The 22,594-nt window shown below is 44.8% G+C and overlaps 1 long non-coding RNA gene across 1 annotated transcript in view; it reads right to left on the bottom strand.

Moving 5' to 3' along the window:
- Positions 1-20,900, bottom strand: part of LOC122423215 — a 28,523-nt gene extending 7,623 nt beyond the window's left edge. The window contains exons 1-2 of the long non-coding RNA XR_006264106.1: positions 20,889-20,900; positions 16,365-16,367 (exon numbers count right to left, since the gene is read on the bottom strand). This is a non-coding gene — a long non-coding RNA (uncharacterized LOC122423215). The remainder of the gene's footprint in view (positions 1-16,364; positions 16,368-20,888) is intronic.
- Between the last annotated feature and the right edge of the window lie 1,694 nt (positions 20,901-22,594).

Raw genomic sequence — 22,594 nt, 5'->3', positions numbered from 1 at the left:
CATGGCAATCCACTCCAGTATTCTTTTTTTTTTGTTTTGTTTTGTGCACTCCAGTATTCTTGCCTGGAGAATCCCATGGACAGAGGATCCTGGTGGTCTACAGTGCATGAGGTGGCAAACCGCCAGACACGACTGAAGTGACTTAGCACACACACAAACAGATATCAGATTTTGTTTATCCACTCATCTGTTAATGGACACTGGCTTGCTTCTACATTTTGGCTACAGTAAATACTGCTGCTATAGATGCCTATGTTTACAAATATCTCTTTGAGACCTTGCTTTCAACTACTTTGTGTATATAGGAGTCTGGAGGCAACTCTTTACTCCCTGCCTCTTAACAGAATCCCCATGGACCTTGCTCAAGGCCTCCCAGAAGTGACTCTGGCCGGAGCCATTTCAGGAATGTCAATGTGATCAGAGATGCTCTCATCCATTCTCTCTCGCTTCCCCACCACCTCCCCAGGTTGGTTTCTAATCAGCCACTCTCATCAAGGTGACAAGAAGCTAGGGAGCTGTCTGCTTAGATGTGGTGTAGCAAGGAGAGTGAGTGAACTTCCAGCCACAGAGGGCTCAGGAGCCAGACTCCTTGGGCCACAATCAGACCTTGATGCTGCCCAACCCTTGGACCTTGGCTAGATTCCCAAGCCCCCTTATTTGTCCAGCTGCACAATGTCATCATCACCATCATCATACTCACCAGTACCTTGTCGTACAGACCGAATAAGCAAAACATGGGAAGTACTCACAACAGTGTCTTGCTCATGGCAGTCATTCAGATGACACTGGCAAGTAATTCCAGGCCTAGTGAAGCCCAGTGGAGCACCAAGCACTTGGGCTAAAGGTGGAAACACCTGGGCTAAGCTTCAGCTCTGCCACATCTGATGTGACCTTGGGCAAGTGACTTCATCTCTCTGAGCCTCAGTTTCCTCATCATTCCGAGATGATTATGCTTCCCTTGCTTAACTCCTGGGGAGGAGATCACATGAGACCCTGGATGTCTGTGATGCCAGTCTAGGCACCTCACTGTCTTGGACACCCCAACTGCCTCGTGTGTTGGTCCTGTGTCCTGGTTTGTGAGGGGCAGGGACAGTACCTCACATTCAAAGCTCCCCAAAGTCCCTCAATAGATGCTTGTCAACTGGATGTGGTGCTTCTGGCCCGCAGGGCTCTGTCTCCAGTCATTTATTTGGATCTATAAGGGCAGAACCTCAAACTCCAGGAATTGAAATGGAATTTACTGGCTCAGGGAAAAGTCCAGCCAAAGCTGGATGCAGGCATCTGAGGATGCTATCAGGTCCCTCCTCCTTCCCTTATCTCAGCTTTTCTCTGTTCAGGGCTTATTTCCGGGCGCTGTCCCTTCATAACAGCAAAGACAGCCAGCTGCTCCAGGCTCACAGCAGACCAGGGAACAACCTTAGTGGAAAGAGAGTTTCTTTCCCTAAATAGTTCTAGCAAACATCCTGAGGCTGCCTCCCACTTTCTGAACTTAATCTCACACTGTCTCAGAACATACCCCGGGATTCTGATTGGTTAGTTCTGTGTCACGTACCCATTCCAAGCTTGGGTGGGTCAGCCCCACTTGAACCCTGGGAACTTCAACTGTGAACCCTGTCTCCATAAAAGAGAATTAAAATGCTGTTATCAGAAGCCAGGGCAGGCAGAGACCACAGGTTACAAATACAGGTGCTAAAAGCAATGACCAGGAAGCCTAGATTCTGGTCTAAGATTGATCGTTTACTTCCTGTGTGGCCTGGAGAGTCACTGTCCTTCCCAGCCTCAGTTTCCTCATCTATAAAAGGGGGTTTAACTCCATCAGTGGACTTCAGGCTGATTACTGCTGGAATCTCCCAGTGAGTTTTTAAAAATGTAGATTCTGGACTTGCCTGGTGGCCTAGTGGTTAAGAATCTGCTTGCCAATGCAGGGGACATGGGTTGGATCTCTGATCTGGGAAGATTCCACATGCCTCTGGGCAACTAAGCTCGTGTACCACAACTCCTGAGCCCATGTTCTGCAACAAGAGAAGCCAGTGCACCGCAACTAGAAAGTAGTCCCTGCTCTTCACAACTAGAGAAAAGCCCGTGCATAGCAACAAACACCCAGCGCAGCCAAAAATAAATTAATTTAAAAGAAAAACAGTGTGGGTTCCCAGGCTCCAGACTGTTCTGATTCAGCAGGCCTGGAGTAGGACCAAGGATTCTGCATTTTGGACAAAAACCTCAAAGGATTCTGATTTGCTTCTGGATGAAATGAGTCCCAAGGTCTCTCCCATTCTAGTGTCCTCTGAGTCTAGAGCCAATTACTATTGGCCAGAAGACTGAGTATGAAGAATGTAGCAGACACAGCAATGCTTCCTGAATACTCCAGTCATTCCCCAAGTGAAAGGGCAGGACCTGTGACTAGTCCTGGCCAATGAGATGTGTGAAAGTGACATGTAAATTCAGGACGAGGCAGTTAAAGCCCAGGCCCTAAACCTCAGTCTTTCTCCTGCCTGCCTTGATCATCTGTGAAGCAGAACCTAAACTGCCAGGTCACTGCCACACAGAGCAAAGACGTGATGGTGGACACAGCGGAAAACGTGGGCTTGGCTTGTAATGTTCTATCTGCCCTTCATTCTCAGCTGCATGGGAGACTCCAGTGAACAACAGTGGTGATCAGTTCAGACTAGGGCCCCAGGGGAGAAAGGGACAGGGAGGCTGTCCAAGGCCAGCGGCATCCTAGGACACTGGAGAAGTCTGGCTGTGGACTGGGTGGATGGCCCAGAGCTAGCTGATATCCATGTAAGGCATTAGGGTCAGGGGAGAGCTATTGTTCCCAGATGAGGTGTTCAACCTTATTGGGGTTGGAGGGCAAGCCCAGCAGGGAGGAGTGAGTCACCCAGAGTCCTGAATACCTCTGATGCAGAGGGAAATCCATCCTGAGGGTTTGCAAATCGAGGTCATTTCCTTCCATAGAACATGACTTCAAGTGGCTTGGAGAATGTTTACACCAATGGATGGTCAGTCCCTTCAGAGGTGACCCCTTGTTGGATTTGGCAATTTTCCCTGTGATCTTAGAAAAAAAAACATGACTCTGCCTTTCCATGGTACATTCTGGCATGTGTGGGTACCAGGTTATACTTTGCATTTGGGTATCTTCTTACCCCAGACAAGGCCTCTACCCATGAGATTAAAATTTAGTTTTAAATTTTAGTTTATTATGTTTTGTTATTGTATATTATAGAATTATATTATAAATATAATAATATATATAACATATAATATAATATATAATAATATATACAATAATATACAAATAAATTTTATATTTTATAAAAATACAAAATTTTATATTTAAAGAAAATTTAAATTTATATTATATATTATATATATTGTATATATATATATTATATATAATATATAATATTATAAATTTAAATTTTATTTATTAAAAAACCGATACATTCCCATAATACAAGTCAAAAGATACAGAATAATGTACTGTGAGAAACAAGTTGTGTTTTCACCCTATTTCTCTCAGTTCCAGAAACAGAATTAGGGAAACTTAAAGAAAAACTTGCTAGTCATAATAGGAACCGTTTATTAAAATTTGTTGTGTGCAAGTTTTTTAGTAGGCACTTTCCATAGTCCATCTTACCAATGTCCAAGATGGCCCATATAGATGGTCTATTGCAGGCAAGGAAAATGACCCTTCAACAGGGGAAGTCACTTGTCCAAGGACACACAGAGAATGAAAGGTAGAGCCAGGGTCAAGGTCAGGCTTTTTTCCAATGTGCTGACTGCCTTGCTGTATCACTAATTAACATTGGTGTGATGTTTTTCTGTTTATAAACTGTGTCACAAGATATTTAAGCCTCAGAACAATCCTTTGAGGCATACGGGGAACATGATGGTTGCACCCAGAAGACAGATGCTGAAACGGAGGATCCAGGAGGTGCCTTGGTTCTAGCCACCACAAGTGGTTCAGCCCTGTGCCAAGTGCCTTATAAACCTTAACTCATTTAATCCTGTCAGCAGCCCATGAAATTTTTAACTTTAAAACTGAATAAAGTGAGAGTCAGAGAGGTAAAAGTGACTTTCCTAAGGCAGGTATCACAAGCAACTGGGACAACCAGAATTTAAACCCTGGTCTGTCTAACCCCAAAGTGATACTTTTTTTTTTTTTTTTAATTTTTTTAATTTTTTGATACTTTTAAAATTATAAAGCACTATGACTTGCAGAGATGGAAACGCCTTGCATTGTCCATTTGACTAGCCCATCAATCCTCACATCAAGGAGGGTAGTGTTGTTAGTAGCCAGGAGGGTAGTGTTATTACTCCCAATTTCCAGGTGTGGAAACTGAGCCTCAGAGAGTTGAGGCGGAGTGCCACAGTCACACAGCAAAGATACAACAGCAGTATTTGAGATCACTTCTGATTCTCCACAGGGCTTTTTCCTGTATCTTTATATTTGGGTCTCCAAAATCTGCAGATGGTGATTGCAGTCATGAAATTAAAAGACGCTTGCTCCTTGGAAGAAAAGCTATGACCAACCTAGACAGCATAAAAAGCAAAGACATTACTTTGCCAACAAAGGTCCGTCTAGTCAAAGCTATGGTTTTTCCAGTGGTCATGTATGGATGTGAGAATTGGACTGTGAAGAAAGCTGAGTGCCAAAGAATTGATGCTTTTGAACTGTGGTGTTGGAGAAGACTCTTGAGAGTCCCTTGGACTACAAGGAGATCCAACCAGTCCATCCTAAAGGAGATCAGTCCTGGGTGTTCATTGGAAGGACTGATGCTGAAGCTGAAACTCCAATACTTTGGTCACCTGATGCGAAGTGACTCATTGCAAAAGACCCTGATGCTGGGGAAGATTGAAGTCAGGAGGAGAAGGGGACGACAGAGGATGAGATGGTTGAATGGCATCACTGACACGAAGGACATGAGTTTGAGCAAGCTCTGGGAGTTGGTGATGGACAGGGAAGCCTGGCGTGCAGCAGTCCACAGGGTCACAGAGTCGGACACGACTGAGCCCCTGAATTGAATTGAACTGAATAGCCAGATCTGGGACGTGCTCTTTCTCGTCAGCTGGGTCATGTCTGCAGGTAGTGATTTCACCAGCGCCTGTGAGCACCTGACAGGAATCACGCGGAGTGAGGCAGAAAGTCAGTCCAGAAGTCAGACAAAATGACCTCCAGCAAGCCTTCAAGCCTCAGTTTCTGTGATTCAGTGCCATTGGTCTTACCGCGGCATTCCATTTATGCCCCATGTCTCCAGCTCCCGAAGTTTCCAAGTGGTTTTTGCCCTTGGCAGAAATTTTACACACTTCTCTGAGCTCGGTCAGAACAGGAACCTGGTGGGCCTGTTGCACCTCCGCAACCGTCGGTTGTCTTGCGGGGGCAGGGAATGGATCTCAATTTGCATAAACGTGCTCGATTGGTTCATGTGACAGAAGTGGGCGGACTCAATCCATCTACCTGACAGAGGGTGGAGCGCGCAGGATTTCCGGTCCGGAGCCAGTGGAAGATCCACCCGGCAGCGGTGAGAGAGGGCACGCCCTGTTTGTGGGTCAGAGGTGAGAACGCCTGCACCCGATTTACAGCCGCTCTGCTAGTGTGGCCTTGCAGTAAATGTGAATCTGCTGGGGCAAGACACACAATACAGTAACATTAGGGGAGGACAGAAGCGGGAGGGAGAGTTTCATCGCAAAACCTTCTATGCCCAAACTGTGAATCTTGGGAGCCTATTAAAACACATATACATATATTTAATAAAAATTAAATATAAAACTAAAAATTATGCATACACACACATGTGTGCAAGTATGTATATGTGTGATTTTTTTGTATGTGCAGTATGTATATAATTTTAATTTTATATTTAATTTTTATTTTACGTGTATATTTTAATAGGCTCCTACAGCATGTGTAAGGGAGAAGGCAATGGCAACCCACTCCAGTACTCTTGCCTAGGAAATCCCATGGACGGAGGAGCCTGGTGGGCTGCAGTCCATGGGGTGGGTCGCTAAGAGTCGGACAGGACTGAGCGGCTTCACTTTCACTTTTCACTTTCTTTCATTGGAGGAGGAAATGGCAACCCACTCCAGTGTTCTTGCCTGGAGAATCCCAGGGACGGGGGAGCCTGGTGGGCTGCTGTCTATGGGGTCGCACAGAGTCAGACGTGACTGAAGTGACTTAGCAGCAGCAGCAGCATGTGTTCCACATATGTGTTCCAAATATGTGTGTGCAGATAGATAGGAATCAGATATATCTAGATGGATATAAATAAAGATAATAGATGGATGGATCACTTTAAGACACTGTCAGAGACTTGAAAACTCCAAACGTCTTCACCTGGCATTCAACTCCCTGAGCAACCCACCCTAGCTATCTTCCTACCTGCCCATCAATCCTGAGCCCAAACCTACAGGCCCCGTGGATTGTTCTATGTGCCGACCCACCTTTCCGCCCCTGCGTCTTTGCTCTTGGGATGCTGTCTCCATCTTTGCAGTTGCACCCAGCTTCAGGGATCACTCAGAGACCTCCTCCTCCCTGATCCAAAATCAGAATTGATCCTTGCCTCCTTTGTGCTTCCAGGGAGCTCCCTTTGTGCATGTCTGAGTCCATTTGTTAGAATGTCCACCAAAACGGCTCGCTATGGTCTGCATTGGTTTATAAGCCCAGCTCTGCAGTCTGAGTCCAAAGTCATTGACTGAATCGACAAACATTTACTGAGTACCTCCTCTGTGCCACTTACTGTTCTAGGCACTAGGGACAGATCAGAGATTCAACTCTAATAGTTCCTACTCTCCTGGAGTTTATGTTTTAGCGAAGACAAAAGTGAAAGTGAAATTGCTCAGTTGTGTCTGACTCTTTGTGACCCCATGGACTGTAGCCCCGCAGGCTCCTTGGTCCATAGGATTTTCCAGGCATGAATACTGGAGTGGGTTGCTATTTCCTTCTCCAGGGGATCTTCCTGACCCACGGATCGAACCCGGGTCTCCCACATTGTAGGTGGACGCTTTACCATCTGAGCTACCAGGGAAGCCTTAGTGAAGACAAGAGTTAATGGATAAACCAAGATAACGTATAACTTGTCAGGCCAAAACACACTCATGAAAGAAGCTAAAGCAGGAGAAAGGGGCGGTCCTGGAGAGGGGGTGTTTGTTCTCATTCAGATTAGGGGTTTAGGGATAATAGTATGGAGGTGACATATTAGGGGTGACTTGAATGAGGTAGGGAGGGCAGTATCGGAAGTGTTCCAGGCTGAGAGAGGGAATGGCCATGTGACCAATCAGTGCCCAGCAAATGGATATTAAACTGGACGATGGGGCAGGGGGAGAGAAGACAGTCATGAGCTCAGGAGAGAGTCGGAGCAACTTCGTATATCCTCCAGGAGAGGTGAACTGGGCCTCTACCCAGGTGACTGAGCTGTAACCAGTAGTACAACCTTTGGAAGCCACACCCAGCAAGTTAAGCTTCTCTAGGAAGGCAGCTTAGAATTGCAGAAAAAAGAGCCTGATTCTGAGTTCAGTCTGGGTTTTGGCTCTTGTCTGTGAGACCTTAGTAACCACTTAATCTCCTTAAGCCTCACTTTCTATCCTATCAGTAAAGTGATAACATCCATCCATCTTGTATTATAGTCTTCCATTTCTTCCTTCCTAACCCATAAACTAGGTCCTATGTTAAACTGTTCACATACCTTACCTCATTTACTACTCACAACAACATTTTGAGGTATGCCAGGTGGCTTGCAGAGGTTCAGTAATTTGCCAGAATCTGCAGCATAAATAGAATTCCACAAATGTGTCATGAAGTCAGTGTCATGACTAGTATTTTCAAAAATGAAAAAGATTAGAAGATACTAGAGTATTGGGGGGACACTTGTTTCATTTATTTGAGGCTGTTTGTATTATAAAATATATTTCTTATAGTGGGCTGGGGGTAAAAAATAAAAACTCAACCTTGTGCAAAACACAGGCATCTGAAATGTAGGATTTGCTCCATGCAGGGTTGCTGTGGGACTGAGTTAAGCAGCACACCTGAAACTGCTCAGTGACCCTGGCTCCTGGGAATTCCATGGTGGACAGATGCTAACAACAACACTGCTGGATTCAGAAGATTCACAGTTCTTTATAAACACACACACACACACACACGTGTGTGTGTGTATATATATATATATATATTTTTTTTTTTTTTCCATGTATTGGTTGCACTGGGTCTTCATTGCTGTGCATGGGCTTTTTCTAGTTGCAGTAAGTGGGGACTAGTCTTTGTTGTGGAGTGCGGGCTTCTCTTATTTTGGTGGCTTCTCTCACTGCAGAGCAGAGGCTCTAGGCGCGTGGGCTCAGTAGTTGTGGCCCCCAGGTTTTAGTTGCTCCATGGCATGTGGAATCTTCCTGGACCAGGGATCAAAACCCATGTCCCCTGCCTTGACAGGCAGATTCTTATACACCAGAGAAGTCCTGGATTCCTAGTTCTTATTATAGCTTCATGATGGTGATGATGATGAAGGTCCTAGAAGACCATACCCAGCCTGGTCCCTCTGTTGGGGACTCTCAGTCCAGCCTCTAACCACTGTCCCCAAAATCAATATAAGTGAAAATTATTTTTACAGAAAAATCTGCTCATAGATGTTTACTGCAGCTTTATTCATAATTTCCAAAACTTGGAAGCAATCATGACATCCTTCAACAGGTGAACAGATAAATAAACCTCCAGACCATGGAATATTATTCAGTGCCAGAATGAAATGAGCTCTCAAGACATGGGAAGACATGTAGGAACATTAAATGCATTATTACTAAGTAAAAGAACCCAATCTGAAAAGGCTACATTCTGTATACCTCCAGCTATATAACATTCTGAAAAAGGCAAAACTATGGAGACAGTAAAAAGATCAGTGGTTGCTGGGACCTGGGTAAAATAGGGGGAGAGAGGGATGAATTGGTGGAGCACAAGGGAGTTTTTGGGCAGTGACAAAACTGCAGGATACTATAATGAAGGATACATGTCATTACACATTTGTCCGAACCCACAGAGTGTACAAGAGCAAGACTGAACCCCGAGTGTTTAAGAGTGAAGTATGGATTTTGGGTGATTAGAAGGTATCAGTGTGGGTTCATCAGTTGTAACCAGTGTACCACTAATAAATAGGGTTCAAGTCACCAATTCCTCTGTGTGTGTATGTGTGTTTCCCCACATCAATAAGCACTGCCTTGGATACCAGCTGGATACCCTACAATTCAACCCAATTCTGGCACTATCTACCTGGAGACAGCATCAGATCCCACAAGTTAAGGGTTCAGTCTTACACAACTATCCCCTTCCCTAACTCTGGACGCCAGTCACAACTCCAGGTTGCTGCCTGTGCTTCTGACTAGCTAGTTGGTCATCCTAGACTGGAGGTTCCAATGACCCCCTCCTTAGGTTCAATTAATTTCAAACTCAGGAAACACATTTACTCACTAGATCACTGATTTGTTATAAAAGGATGTAAGTCAGGAATGGCCAGATGGAAGAGATGCATAGGGCTGGATATGGGGAAGGGAGTGTTACTCCCATGCTTTCTCTGAGCACACCACCCTCCACGTGTTTCCCAACCTGGAAGCTCTCTGAACCCTGTTCTTTAGGGTTTTTATGGAGGCTTCCTTGCAGAAGCTTGCTTGATTAACTCACTGGCTTGGTTCCGCCTGTAGTCCCTCTCCCTCCCCTCTAATTACAAGGTTCACTCCACTGACAGCTGGTCCCATCCTTTTATAATCTTCAATTTTTAGTTGTGGCACATGGGCTCTACCTCCCTGACCAGCAGTCAAACACAGGCCCCTTGCATTGGGAGCGTGGAGTCTTAGCTACTGGAACACCAGGGAAGTTCCAACCAGTCCCATCCTTAAGTGGAGTCCAGAAGTTATGACAAAACTTTTCTGCTCTCTTAGGAAATTCCAAGGGTTTTAAGAGTTGTGAGTCAGGAGCTGTGGATGAAGGCCAAATATATACATGAAAAGTATATTTTGATTATCTGAATGACCAAATTCATGTTTCTTATAAACCACAATATCTCAATAAGTCTCATGGGGGATGTCGATAATGGGGAGGCTCTGCATATGTGGGGGCAAAGGGTATATGGGAAATCTCTGTACCTTCCCCTTGGCTTTTCTATGAACTTAGTGATGCTCTAAGAAATAAAATCAGTTTTTAAAACAGGGTCAGGAGAAGGGTTACTAAGAATTAGGACCCTAGAGTCAGATGTCCTGGGCTGGAAGCCTGACCCCATCACTTATTAGCTCTGTGATACTGAGCAAGTCATTCAACCTCTCTGTTCTTCAGTGGCCTCATTTGTAATGGGGGGAATCTAAAGAGACCCATCTCAGAGGGCTCTTGAGAGCATCATGGGAGGGAATATACAAAATGTTCTCAGAAAATGTCTAGGACATATAAACATCAGCGGTTACTGTCCTAAAGGCCATGGGATGCCACCAATGGAGGGACTACAAGCAGAGGAGGAATTTCCAGCCCCTTGGAGGCCACCTTAAATCCAGACACTGCCATCTGCCCCCTGCACGGGTGCTTCTAGTAGCTCGAACCTTTGCCCTCTGTTTACGAGGAGGCACCAGCTGTAAGCCTCCACTGCACAGTCCTTCGCTGGCACCTCCCTATCTTACCCAAGCACTTTGTGGTTTTTTTCTCCATTTCCTTTGGTTAAATGTCTTTGAGGTGCAGGGGCTTCTCTTGGGCAAGAGCAGTGCTTCCTCAATCACTCTTCTCTGCTTGCCAGGGTCTTTAAACCCTGATGCCTCTCCACTACTTCAAACCCTATCTTATCTCCAGAATCTTGCCAGTCACTCTCTCTCCACTTTGGCCAAGAGAACCATGTCCACACTTAGGCCTTTTGCATTTGTAAAGCGGGTTCTCACACATTTTTATCAGATGAGCCACATAAAGTTTTGTTAGATAAATGGGAGCAAGCCCCCAGCATAGTCAAGGGACTAGTTTAAGATCACACAGTGAGGTGGTGGCAGAGCTGGGACCAGTTCAGCCCTCTTTCTAAGTAACAATAAAACACCAAAATTCATGTGTGTGGCACCTATGGGGTGCCAGGCACTGTGGCAAGTTTTTACGTGCATAATCTCATTTAATTCTCCCCAGTGCTTCTCAGATTTTACCATGTATCTGAATCCCATAGGTGGGATGCAGATTCTGATCCAGCAGGTCGGGGTGGGGCCTGAACTTCTGCATTTCTAATAAATTCCCAGGGGATAGTGAAACTGTTGGGTTCAGTAGACTTATACTTTGAGCAGCCAGGGTCCTCTCAGCATCCTTGGAGCTAGAGATCATCCCCCTCATCCTTTTAGGTGAGTGAATGTTGGCTCCAGGTGGTTAAGAGACAGCTGTAGACCACCCAGCTAGCAGGTGATGGAGCTGAGATTCAAACCCAGGCATTCAGGTGCCAGATCCAGGATGCCAGCCTTTATATCCCAGCCGCTTCACCCTGGAGGTCAAATCATTGGCTCCAAATCACTGACATCCTATGACATCACTTGACTCCATCACTACCTGGCTGGGCTGGACAGCTGCCACGGCTTTTCCATCTTGGACTTCACACCACGTGGCCTGACCTCCCAGCAAGGGATCTGTTACGACTGTAAAGTCTTTTGCCACAGAGAGAAGGCCCAATGTTAAGAGCGCACTTTCAAAGGGAAGAGAAGCTCAGAGACACCCTCACACCAAGTCAAACAGGACACACTTGGCGGTGGGTGCTATACTGGGCCAGGGAGCAGAGGCCGTGCTCTGTACAGCGTGGATGTGGGACCAGGGCACCTTCAAATACCTATTTCCGTGAAACTTGGAAAAGGCAGAGACCATTTTTTTTCTCCTTTTATAACTTTATAGGTATGTAATTCACGTACCATAAAATTCGCCCTTTTAAAGTATACAATTCAGTGGTTTTTAGTGTAGTCACAGCGTTGGGCAACCACCACCAATTCCAGAACATTTTCGTCATCCCCAAAGAAATCCCGTACCCATGAGTAGTCACGCCCCTTTCCCTCCTCCCCTCAGCCCCCGGCAACCACTAATCTATTTTCCCACTCCATAGATTTGCCTATTCTGGACATTTCATAGAAATGGAATCATACAATATGTAACCTTTTGTGTTTGGCTTCTTTCACTGAGCATTAAGTTTCCAGGGTTCATCCATGTTGTACCGCGTATCAGAACTTCATTTCTCTTTACTGTCAAATAACAGGCCATTATACAGAATGCCACATTTTGTTTATCTGTTTATCAGTTCATGGACATTTGAATTGCTTCCTTTTCTTGGCTATTATGTATCATGCTGCTATGAACATGCATACACATTTCCTGTACACATTTTTGTGTACAGTTGTTTCATTTCTCTTAGGTGGATACTTAGAGGTGGAATTTCTAGGTCAGCTGGTAACTCCATGATTAGTACTTTGAGGCACTTGCCATGCTGTTTTCCAAAGTGGCTGCACCATTTTATAGTCCCACCAGGGAGACATCAGGGTACAATTTCTCCAATATTTGCATTTCCTTATTTCCTTGTAAAGCTTCTCAATGGAAACTGAGACTCACTTGGGCAATGCGGTGTGGAATAAACACCCAGCAGTTGTGCTGTGCTGACGCAAGTTTGCCCTTGGAAACAAGCAGGCTTGGCCTTGAAGGCTGGTCTTCCTACTGAGCTGTGTGTTTTTGGAAGTCACTTAACCTCTCTGAGCTGTTTTTCTCTCTTGAGACCAGAAGTGAGATCTAATAGTAGAGATCACAGGCAAGAGTTTGAGAAGCTATGGGCAACCTTGTGCTTTATTTACTTATTTATTTTTTAATGTGATGCATATTTTATTTTTTAATTGAGGTATAGTTGATTCATGTTGAAATTTGTCTCCCTCTTTTTTTAATATATATTATCCACTTCCAAAGTCCTGATTCTAAATTCACACTTGCTGTAAGAGGGGTCCACTGGTGGTAAAAGCAGCATACTGCAAGACAAATAGGTGTAGATTTAAACCCCTGCTTTGTCTCTTATTGTCTATGAGGCCTTGGGCTTGTAAACTTTACCTTTCTGAGTCCCCACTTCCTCTGTGAAAAGGAGAGAAGACGCCATATCCGAGGGTTGTTGTCAGGATAAACGTCTTATGGTCAGCATGCAATAGATGATAGACACTATTTTTTGAATTAAGTAATTCACTTTTTATTAGCTATGCCACATGACTTGCAGAATCTTAGTTCCCTGACCAGGGATTGAAACGGCCCTCAGCAGTGAAAGTGCTGAGTCCTCATCACTGAACTGCCCAGAATCCCCAATAGGCACCATTATTAAAACAGGGAAGATCAGGACTTCCCTGGTGGTGCAGTGGATAAGAATCCACCTGCTGAGGCAGGGGACACAGGTTCAATCCCTGGTCCGAGAAGAACCCCCTGCCGCAGAGCAACTAAGCCCATGTGCCACACTGGGCCCACACTCTAGAACCCTCAAGTTGAAACTATGGAAACTGCGTGCTGCAACTACTGAAACTCGAATGCCCTGTTCCACAACAAGAGAAGCCACTGCAATGAGAAGCCCGAACACAGCAATGGAAAGTAGCCCCCACTCACTGCTGCAACTAGAGAAATCCCTTGTGCCGCAAAGAAGACCCAGAGCAGCCAAAAAAAAAAAACAAAAAAGGAAGACCCATTCATTCCACCAACATTGACCCAGATCCTAGTAAGTATCAGCTGCTGTGACACTAAGGTGATTTTCAGATCTGCGCTCCCAGGTTTGGAGGAGCAGACAAATAAAGAATTGTGACCAGTGTTACCAAGAGGTGTGTTAATGTTCTCTGTGGTTAGAGAGGAAGGGGTACGGCAGGCAGAAGGAAGAGGCCACAGGAAGATCTGGGTGGCACTGGAACAGGTTGGGGACGCCTCTTTCTGCAGGGGGGTCATGGATGGTGGGGTCATGTCCTCCTGAAACTCGGTCTCCTCTGGGCTACCCCCACCCCCACACCCAGGACCCAGAAGCAGCCCGTCTACACAGAGGCTGGAAGGACGGCAAAGCTTTGGCTTATAAATCCAGATCAGATACAGACTTAACACCCTCTTTGAGCACACATCCAACCTCTGTGTATCCAAGGCACAGTAGCCTGGGGCACAGTGGACACCATGAGGAGCCGAGTCATTAATATAAAGGGAAAAGGGACTTGTGACAGAAAATGGGCTGGGCAGGGGGCAGAACAGCACAGAGGAAAGGGCTTCAGATTATGACTATGCCTTTTCATAGCCTGTGATCTCTGGCAGGTCATACCTGCTCATTCTAGCCTCAGTTTGCCTCAGCGCTTGCATGCTCAGTTGTATCCGACTCTTTGTGACCCCATGGACTATAGCCCACCAGGAGTGGGTTGCCATTTCCTACGTCAGGCGATCTTCCCAATCCGGTGATTGAACTCGAGACTCTTGTGTTTCCTGCATTGGCAGATGGATTCTTTACCACTGAACTACCTGGGGTAAACACAACCTTCCTCAAACAGTAACTGTCAAGATGTAGTGGGGTGGGATGAGAATGCAATCGCAAAAACTAAATGTTATAAACTTGCAGGAAAGCTGATTATCGTCATCTGATGAGTGGATACACAGAATATGGTATATCCATACAAGGGGATGCTGTGCTGTGCTTAGTCAGCTATTGTGTCCAACTCTTTGCAACCCCATGGGCTGTAGCCCACCAGCCTCCTCTGTCCATGGGGATTCTCCAGGCAAGAGTACTGGAGTGGGTTGCCATGCCCTCCTCCAGGGGGTCTTCCCAACCCAGGGATCGAACCCAGGTCTCCTGCCTTGCAGGTGGATTCTTTACCATCTGAGCCACCAGGGAAGCCTATACAAGGGATGATCACTCAGCGATAGAGGGAATGAATTACTAATACAAGTACCGCATAAATGGATCTGGAACACTCACGATTGGTGAAAGAAACCAGATGCAGAGGACTGCATATTGTATATTCTGTTTACATGAAATGTCCATAAAAGGCACATCTCTAGAGACAGGCAGTAGACTGGTGGTTGCCTCAGGCAGGAGGAGGAAGTTGGGGGGAAACGGGGAGTGACTGCTAACAGATATGGGGTTTCTTTGGAGTGATGAAAAATGTTCTCCAATTAAATAGTGTTGATGGTTGCATAACTGTGAATAGATTCAAAACCACTGAACTGTACACTTTACATGGGTGAAAGGTATGTGAATTATATCTCAGGAAAGCTCTTAAGAAAAACAGAAAGCATAGTTATTTATTCTGTAGCACCCATCTGTGGAAAAGCACCCTGGGACAAACACAAATGAATAACTGTATTATCTAGCATTGGATTGGTGTCATGCTTTCACATCTGTTCTTTTTCTTTTTTTTATTGAAATATAGTTGATTACAATGTTGTGTTAGTTTCAGGTATACAGAAAAGTGATTCAGTTATACATATATATATATATTCTTGTTCAGATTCTTTTCCATTATAGGTTATTACAAGATATTGAATAAGGTACTCTGTTCTATACAGTAGGTCCTTGTTGGCTATTTACACCTATATAGTAGTGTGTCTCTTTTAATTTTTATTAGATTATTTGTTTGTTCATTCACTCTACACTTAACCATGCCAGGTCCTGGGGATGCAGGCACAAACAGAGCACTGATCTGTGCATGGGCGGCTCCTGGCCCCATGAGTGGAGGCAGGCAGGCTGACAGCACAGGGATGCTATGACAGAAACAAGCTCAGGGTGTTATGGAAGCACGAGGGAGGGTCTCCATACCAGAGGGGGAGGATCTAAGGCGTCAGCCCACTCACAGGCTCAAGAGGAAGGTAGATGCCAGGGAGACCTGGGTGGCCCTAGACAGAAAATGTACACTGGGCAAGGGAGCCCAGGCCTGGATGACTGGCATGATGTGTGTTGTGGTCAGTTGCTCAGTCGTGTCTGATTCTTTGCAACCCCAGGAACTGTAGCCTGCCAGGCTCCTCTGTCCCTGAGACTTCCCAGGCAAGAATACGGAAGTGGGTTGCCATTTCCTTCTTCAGGGGATGATGTTTGTTGAGTGCATGCTAAAAGAGAGGCCCTGTGTGCCATTCCAGGGAAAGAGAAGGCATGGTCCTGTGCCCAGTAATCATTTGTTGAATGAACAACACATTTATAAAGTAAGGGTACTCAGGACCCGCTGCCTGAGATGCTGAGTTAAGGAAAACCTCCCCCGGAATTCCAGCGTGCAATGGTGTGAAAGCTCCTTAGCAGGACTGCAGGACACCAGATTAAGGCCAGGGTTTGCCCCACTTGACAATGGGGGCTTGTTAACAAGCAGATTTCGATTCTGTGGGTCTGGGCTGGATCCTAAGACCCAGCATTTCCAACCAGCTCCCAGGTGAGGCTGGTGCCGCCATGCTGTTGGTCCGAGGGCCCCAGTTTCTGTGGCAGGTCCTTGTCCCTTCCTACCCCTCCTGCCTCCTTGATGCTTCCCACCTGAACAGCGAGCTGCTGAGTCCTGCAGTCTGTCTTCTCCTCACTGGACCTCGTACCCCACTGTCTGGTCTGGAATAAGCTTCTCCTCCCCTTTCCCCTAAATGCCCACCCCCCTTCTGTACCCACAGCATCCCCACAGCATTTATTCTTTGCAGCCCTCACTAGGTTATTCTGTTAGCACCTGTGAAGGCATCATCAGAGCAGAGACTTCAGACTGTCCAACGCCAAATCCCAGCAAACGCTCTTTGGCCCTTACTCTGTGCTGGCTCTTGGTGGTATTTGACATGGATGATGTCATTTCATCCTCACAACAACCTGATGATGATGAAAGGACTATCACCCTCCTCATTTTCCAAACAAGGATACTGAGGCACAGTAGGTGGCAGAGTCTGAACTGTGATCTAGGCAGCAAAAGACAGGCACATGACAGAGAGGAAGAAGTGCCCTCAGAGGAGCCTATAGGTGAGGCAGACGGAGAGGTTGTTTTCTAGAGGGGGGCTGGGGTCTGGATGGATGGGCAGGGGCCAGTGGGCAGAACTGTTGGAGAAAGTACGAAAGCAGTGGTGTGACCGTGATGGATTCGGAGAATGGGCAGGTTCAGTCAGCTGCTGCTTCTGTTATAAGTCCCTGCAGAAGGCCAGGGGGTGATAGGTCTTATCAAGTAATTAGAGATAATTGCCTGCAGCCCAGGATGCCAGGCTTCCCCGTTGGCTCAGATAGTAAAGAATCTGCCTATAATGCAGGATACCCAAGTTTGATCCTTGGGTTGGGAAGATCCCCTGGAGAAGGGAGTGGCTACCCACTCCAGTATTCTTGCCTGGGAAATTCCATGGACAGAGGAGCCTGGTAGGCTACATTCCATGGGCTGCAAAGAGTTGGACATGACTGACAGACTAACATGTCTACTTTTCAGGATACCAGGCTAGGAGTTTGGGCTTCACAAGGAAAGTGCTGAAGTGATTTTTGGCAGAAGAGCAAGATGTACTCCAGGCTCTTTAAGGTCCAGGGTAGTGTCTACGAATGGCAGAGCATCAAGGTGAGAGGTTTTGGATTTTGTGCAATGAGCATAAGTGATAGAACTGCGTGCATGCTTTGTTCTGTCCGACTCTTTGTGACCCCATGGACTTTAGCCCACCAGGCTCCTCTTGTCCACGGAATTTCCCAGGCAAGAATACTGGAGTGGGTTGCCATTTCCTTCTCCAGGGGATCTTCCCAATATATAGGTTCAAATCTTAGCCTTTCTACCTACTAGCTGAATAACCTTTATCAAGTTACTTAATGTTCCGTGCTTCAAAAAAAGTAATGACAATGACAATTGGGTTGTTGAGAGTAATGAACAAATGATAATCATAATGTTGTTATCATGATCAGAGAAATCTAGTCTTATCTTGGGCAACTTATTTAACTCCCCTGAGCCTCAGTTTCCTCATCTGTGAGATGGGGGAGAATAATAGTACCCACATCAAAAGACTGAGATAAGGCAATGTGCCAAGTGCATAACTCCACACCTGGCACGTGAAAGTAAGTTTGTGCTAAGCTGGGATTCACTGGTGGCTCATTGGTAAAGAATTCACCTGCTAAGCAGGAGACATGGGTTCATTCTCTCAGTTGGGAAGATCCCCTGGAGAAGGAAATGGCAACCCACTCCAGTATTCTTGCCTGGGAAATCACACGGACAGAGAAGCCTGGTAAGCTACAGTCCATGGGGTCTCAAAGAATCGGACACAACTTACCAAATAAACAACAACAACAAGCTGGGCTTCAGGACACTGATCTTGGGATGGGGAAAGTACCAGTGGAAGTGGGAAGAGGTGGTGGGGGAGGGCCCTGCTGGGAAGCTCAGGTCATGGTCTGGAGAGGAGGAGGGGAGGGAAAGTGCCAGAGTGTAAGGAGATGCTGAGGAGAAGGAAAGGAAGGCTGGGTGAGGAGGTTGTGAGGGTGAGGGAAGTGAGGAGTGGAGTCTCCTTGGAGTCAGGGGAGAAAAAGGACAGAGGAGTAAGGGGGGGCCTCTGGGTTGAGTCTGGCTGGCATTGAGAAGCTGGGAATGTGAGCAGAGTTGGGAGTCAGGCTTGCAGACTGGTTTGGCAAGAACCAAATCATTAGACAATAGGGAAACGCACTGAGAATCTTGGGTAATATAACTGCAGGTGATTTACAAGTTTTTTTTTAATGCTTAATTTTTTTTTCTAGGTTAAAAAAATGAGAATGTATTATTTTATATCTATATTTTAATTTGTAGCATATATTTTTATATTTAAATTTGATTTTTATTTAAATAGGTAATGTATTTATATGAATATAAATTTAAGAGAGAGAAAGGTTTTTTTTTCAGTGAAAATTCTCCCACTCTTATTTCCCCATCACCCAGTTCTTCTAAGAATAGCTAGTGTTAACTTACTTCTTGTATATCCTTCCAAAGATATTCTGTTTAGTCTAAGATGTATTATTTTAGCATAAAATATTATATGGATTAAAAAAAAAGACTGAAGGGCACATGCAACAAAAGAAAAAAAATAGGCAAATTGCACTTCATGAAAAAAATTTTATGCATCAGAAAACAATATCAACAGGGTAAAATAATAACCCAGAGACTAGAGGGAAGTACTTGCAAATCATACATCTGATAAGGGGTTAATATCCAGAATATACAGGGAACTCCTGAAGTTCATCAACAAAAATTCCCAAACAATATGATTCCAAAATGGGCAAAGGACTTAAATAGACATTTATCCAAAGAAGACAAACAAATGGCTGATACGTGCATGAAAAGAACCTCGACATCACTAATCATCACGGAAATGCAAATCAAAACCACAATGAGATATCACTTTATATCCATTAAAATGGCTACTATCCAAAACCAAAAGCTTTTCACCTATTTTCCTGTTGTATGTATCTTCTTTGTTAACAATATTTTTTATTATGATAAATAAACAGAAGAAGGGATGTGGACAAAACTGGAAACCTTGCACACTGTTGGTAAGAAGGTGAAATACAGCTGCTGTGAAACAATATGATATTCCTAAAAAATCAAAGATAGAATTACCTTTTATGATCCAGTGATTATACTCTGAGCATATACTCCCCAAAATTGAAAACAGAAGAGATGTTTGTGCATCTATGTTCATAGCAGTATTAGACACAATAACTGTGGAAGCAACCCAAATATTCAACAATGGATGAAAGAATAAGCAAAATGTGGTATGTACATACAGCAGAATATTATTCAGCATTAAGAAGGAAATTCTGATGCGTGCTACAACATGGATGAAAGTTCAGGACTTTATGCTAAGTGAATAAGCCAGTCACAAAAAGGCAAATGCTGTTTGAGTCCACTTACATGAGAGAAGGACCTAAAATAGTCAAACTCATAGAGACAGAAAGTGGACCTGTGGTTTTCCAGGAGGTGGGGTGGAGCAGGAAAGGAGGATGGGGAGGTATTGTTTGTTGAGTGGGTATAGAGTTTCAGCTTTGCAAGATGAAAAGGATTTTGGAGCGGGACAGTGGTGACTGTTGCACAACAATACGTGTCCTTAATGCCACTGAAGCATACACTCAAGCATGATTAAGACGGCACGTATTATGTTATGTATGTATTTTAACCACAATAAACAAATTGAAAAAAAAAGAGAGACTGAACATCAGGAAAAGGCTGGGGTTGAAGATATGGATTTGAAAGTCACTCACATGAATATACTCCAGTATTTTTGCCTGGAGAATCCCCTGGACAGAGGAGCCTGGCAAGCTACAGTCTATGAGGTTGCAACAGTCAGGGATGATTTAGCAACTAAACCACCACATATGAATATAATATTTGAAAGCGGGGGAGTAGGTTAGAAGCCAGATCTAGGAGGGAGGAGAGGAGAGAAGAGAGCTGAAAATACACCTCTGTGTAGTACTATGTAGCACCTGGGCTCTGAAGCTCCACCAACATGGGCTGAACTCTGGCCCCAGCACTGTGTGAACTTACCAAGTCAACCTAAGTTCTCTGAGCCTCTGTTTCCTCATCTGTAAAATGGGGACAATGTCCATCTCTAACCTCCTAGTGTCCTTGTGAGGATTAAATGAGATGATGTTTAACCAAAGCACTTGGCACCATGCCTGCCACATGGTAATCACTCAGTAAATGGGAGCCTCTGGCAGAAGTGCTATTAAAAATACTGCAGGATCAATATAAACCAGGTGCCAGCCAGCTGAAAGAAACACCACCTTCCACAAACAGTTATAGCCCAAACCGGTGCATTCCAGCTGCGGGTCCACCCTGGACTAGGAAGCAATCATGGAAGGGAGAACAGGGTAAGCAACCAACCCTTCTCGGGAGTTTCTAGAAAGTCTGTGTTGGGAGGAGGGGATGTTGAACAGTTTCAAATGCCACCTAGGAAGGCAAGACCTCAGTGAGGCTTCGGGCTTGTGGACATCGGAAGAGCAGATTCAGAGAGAGGGTGAGTGAGGGCAGTGTGAGGTATCTGAGGGCCTGATGCAGATGCTGTGAGTTAAGGCTCTCTTTCTGGATAAACCTGCTGATGAGATGTAGGGGAGAACATGGAATACATCACTCATGAGAGTTTTTTTTTTGAGAGTGTTTTTTTAAATTAAAAATTTTTTAAATTTAAATTTTTTTGGCTGTGTTGGGTCTTCCTTGTGGCTCATGGACTTTCTCTAGTTGTGGCCTGTGGGCTTCTCTTATTGTGGAGCAAGGACTCTAGAGCATGTGGGCTCAGTAGCTGCAGCAGGAAGGTCTCTCTAATGATGGTGCATGGACTTAGTTGCCTCGGGGCATATGAAATCTTAGTTCCCTCACCAGGTTTGAACCCCAGTTCCCTGCATCGGAAGGTGGATTCTCAACCACTGAACCATCAGAGAGGTCACTAGAATATTTTCACTGCTTTAAAAACTCTCTGTGTTTGGTCTTCCCCCTTCTGCTGCTGCTGCTGCTGCTAAGTCGCTTCAGTCGTGTCCGACTCTGTGCGACCCCATAGACGGCAGCCCACCAGGCTCCCCTGTCCCTGGGATTCTCCAGGCAAGAATACTGGAGTGGGTTGCCATTTCCTTCTCCCCTCCCCCTTCTACAACCCCTCAAAAACTACTCATCTTTTTTCTCCATAGTTTTGCCTTTTTTCAGAATGTCATATAGTTGGAATCATATAACAGGCAGTTTTTTTCATATTGAGGCTTTCATTTAATAATATTTTTAAGCTTCCTCCATATCTTTTCATATCTCCAGAGTTCATATTTTTTTAGCACTAATATTTCATTGTCAGGATGTGGAGCAGTTTGTTTATCCATTTGCCCACAGAAGGACATCTTGGTTGCTTCCAGGTTTGGGCAATTATGAATAAAGCAACTGGAAACATCTATGTGCAGGTTTGCAGGTGTACATGTTTTCAACTCCTCTGTATAAACACCGAGAAGAATTGCTGGATGATATGGTAAGAGTGTGTTTAGTTTTGTTAGAAACCACGACACTGGCTTCCAAAGTGACTTTGCATGCCCACCAGCAATCAATAAGAGTTCCAGTTGCTCCAGATCCTCACCTGCATTTGGTGTTCTCAGTGTTCCAGATTCTGGCCATTCTAACAGGTATGTAGTGGAGGCTCATTGTTTCCATTTGCTTTTTTCTCATGATATATGATGTTGAACATCTTTTCATATGCTTATTTGCCCTCTGTGTATCATTTTCCTGTTAAGGTTTTTTTTGTCCTTTTTTTTTTTTTTAATCATGTGGTTTGTTTTCTTCTTGTTGAGCTTTAAGAAATTCTTTGAATATTTTGGATAGTAATCCTTTTTCTGGCTTGTTTTTAAGACAGAGAAATCCCCAAGTATGGTTACAGGCAGATGAGCTGCCAAGATGTTGAAGAGAAAAAGAATTAGCAGGAACATGAACTATGTATACAGTATGACTTGAATTGTATGTCTTTATGTTATTTGTTATCAGTTGTTATTGTTAATATAAATAACATATATATGTTATTTATGTTATATGTTATCAGGGCTTCCCTAATAGCTCAGTTGGTAAAGAATCCACCTGCAATGCAGGAGACCCTGATTTGATTCCTGGGTCAGGAAGATCCACTGGAGAAAGGATAGGCTACCCACTCCAGTATTCTTGGGCTTCCCTTGTG

The sequence above is a fragment of the Cervus canadensis genome, chromosome 21 (assembly GCF_019320065.1).
Source record: "Cervus canadensis isolate Bull #8, Minnesota chromosome 21, ASM1932006v1, whole genome shotgun sequence".
In the NCBI taxonomy this organism is placed as follows: Eukaryota; Metazoa; Chordata; class Mammalia; order Artiodactyla; family Cervidae; genus Cervus; species Cervus canadensis.
Note: the sequence above shows the minus strand (reverse complement) of the source record. Positions and strands in the feature narration are given on the sequence as shown.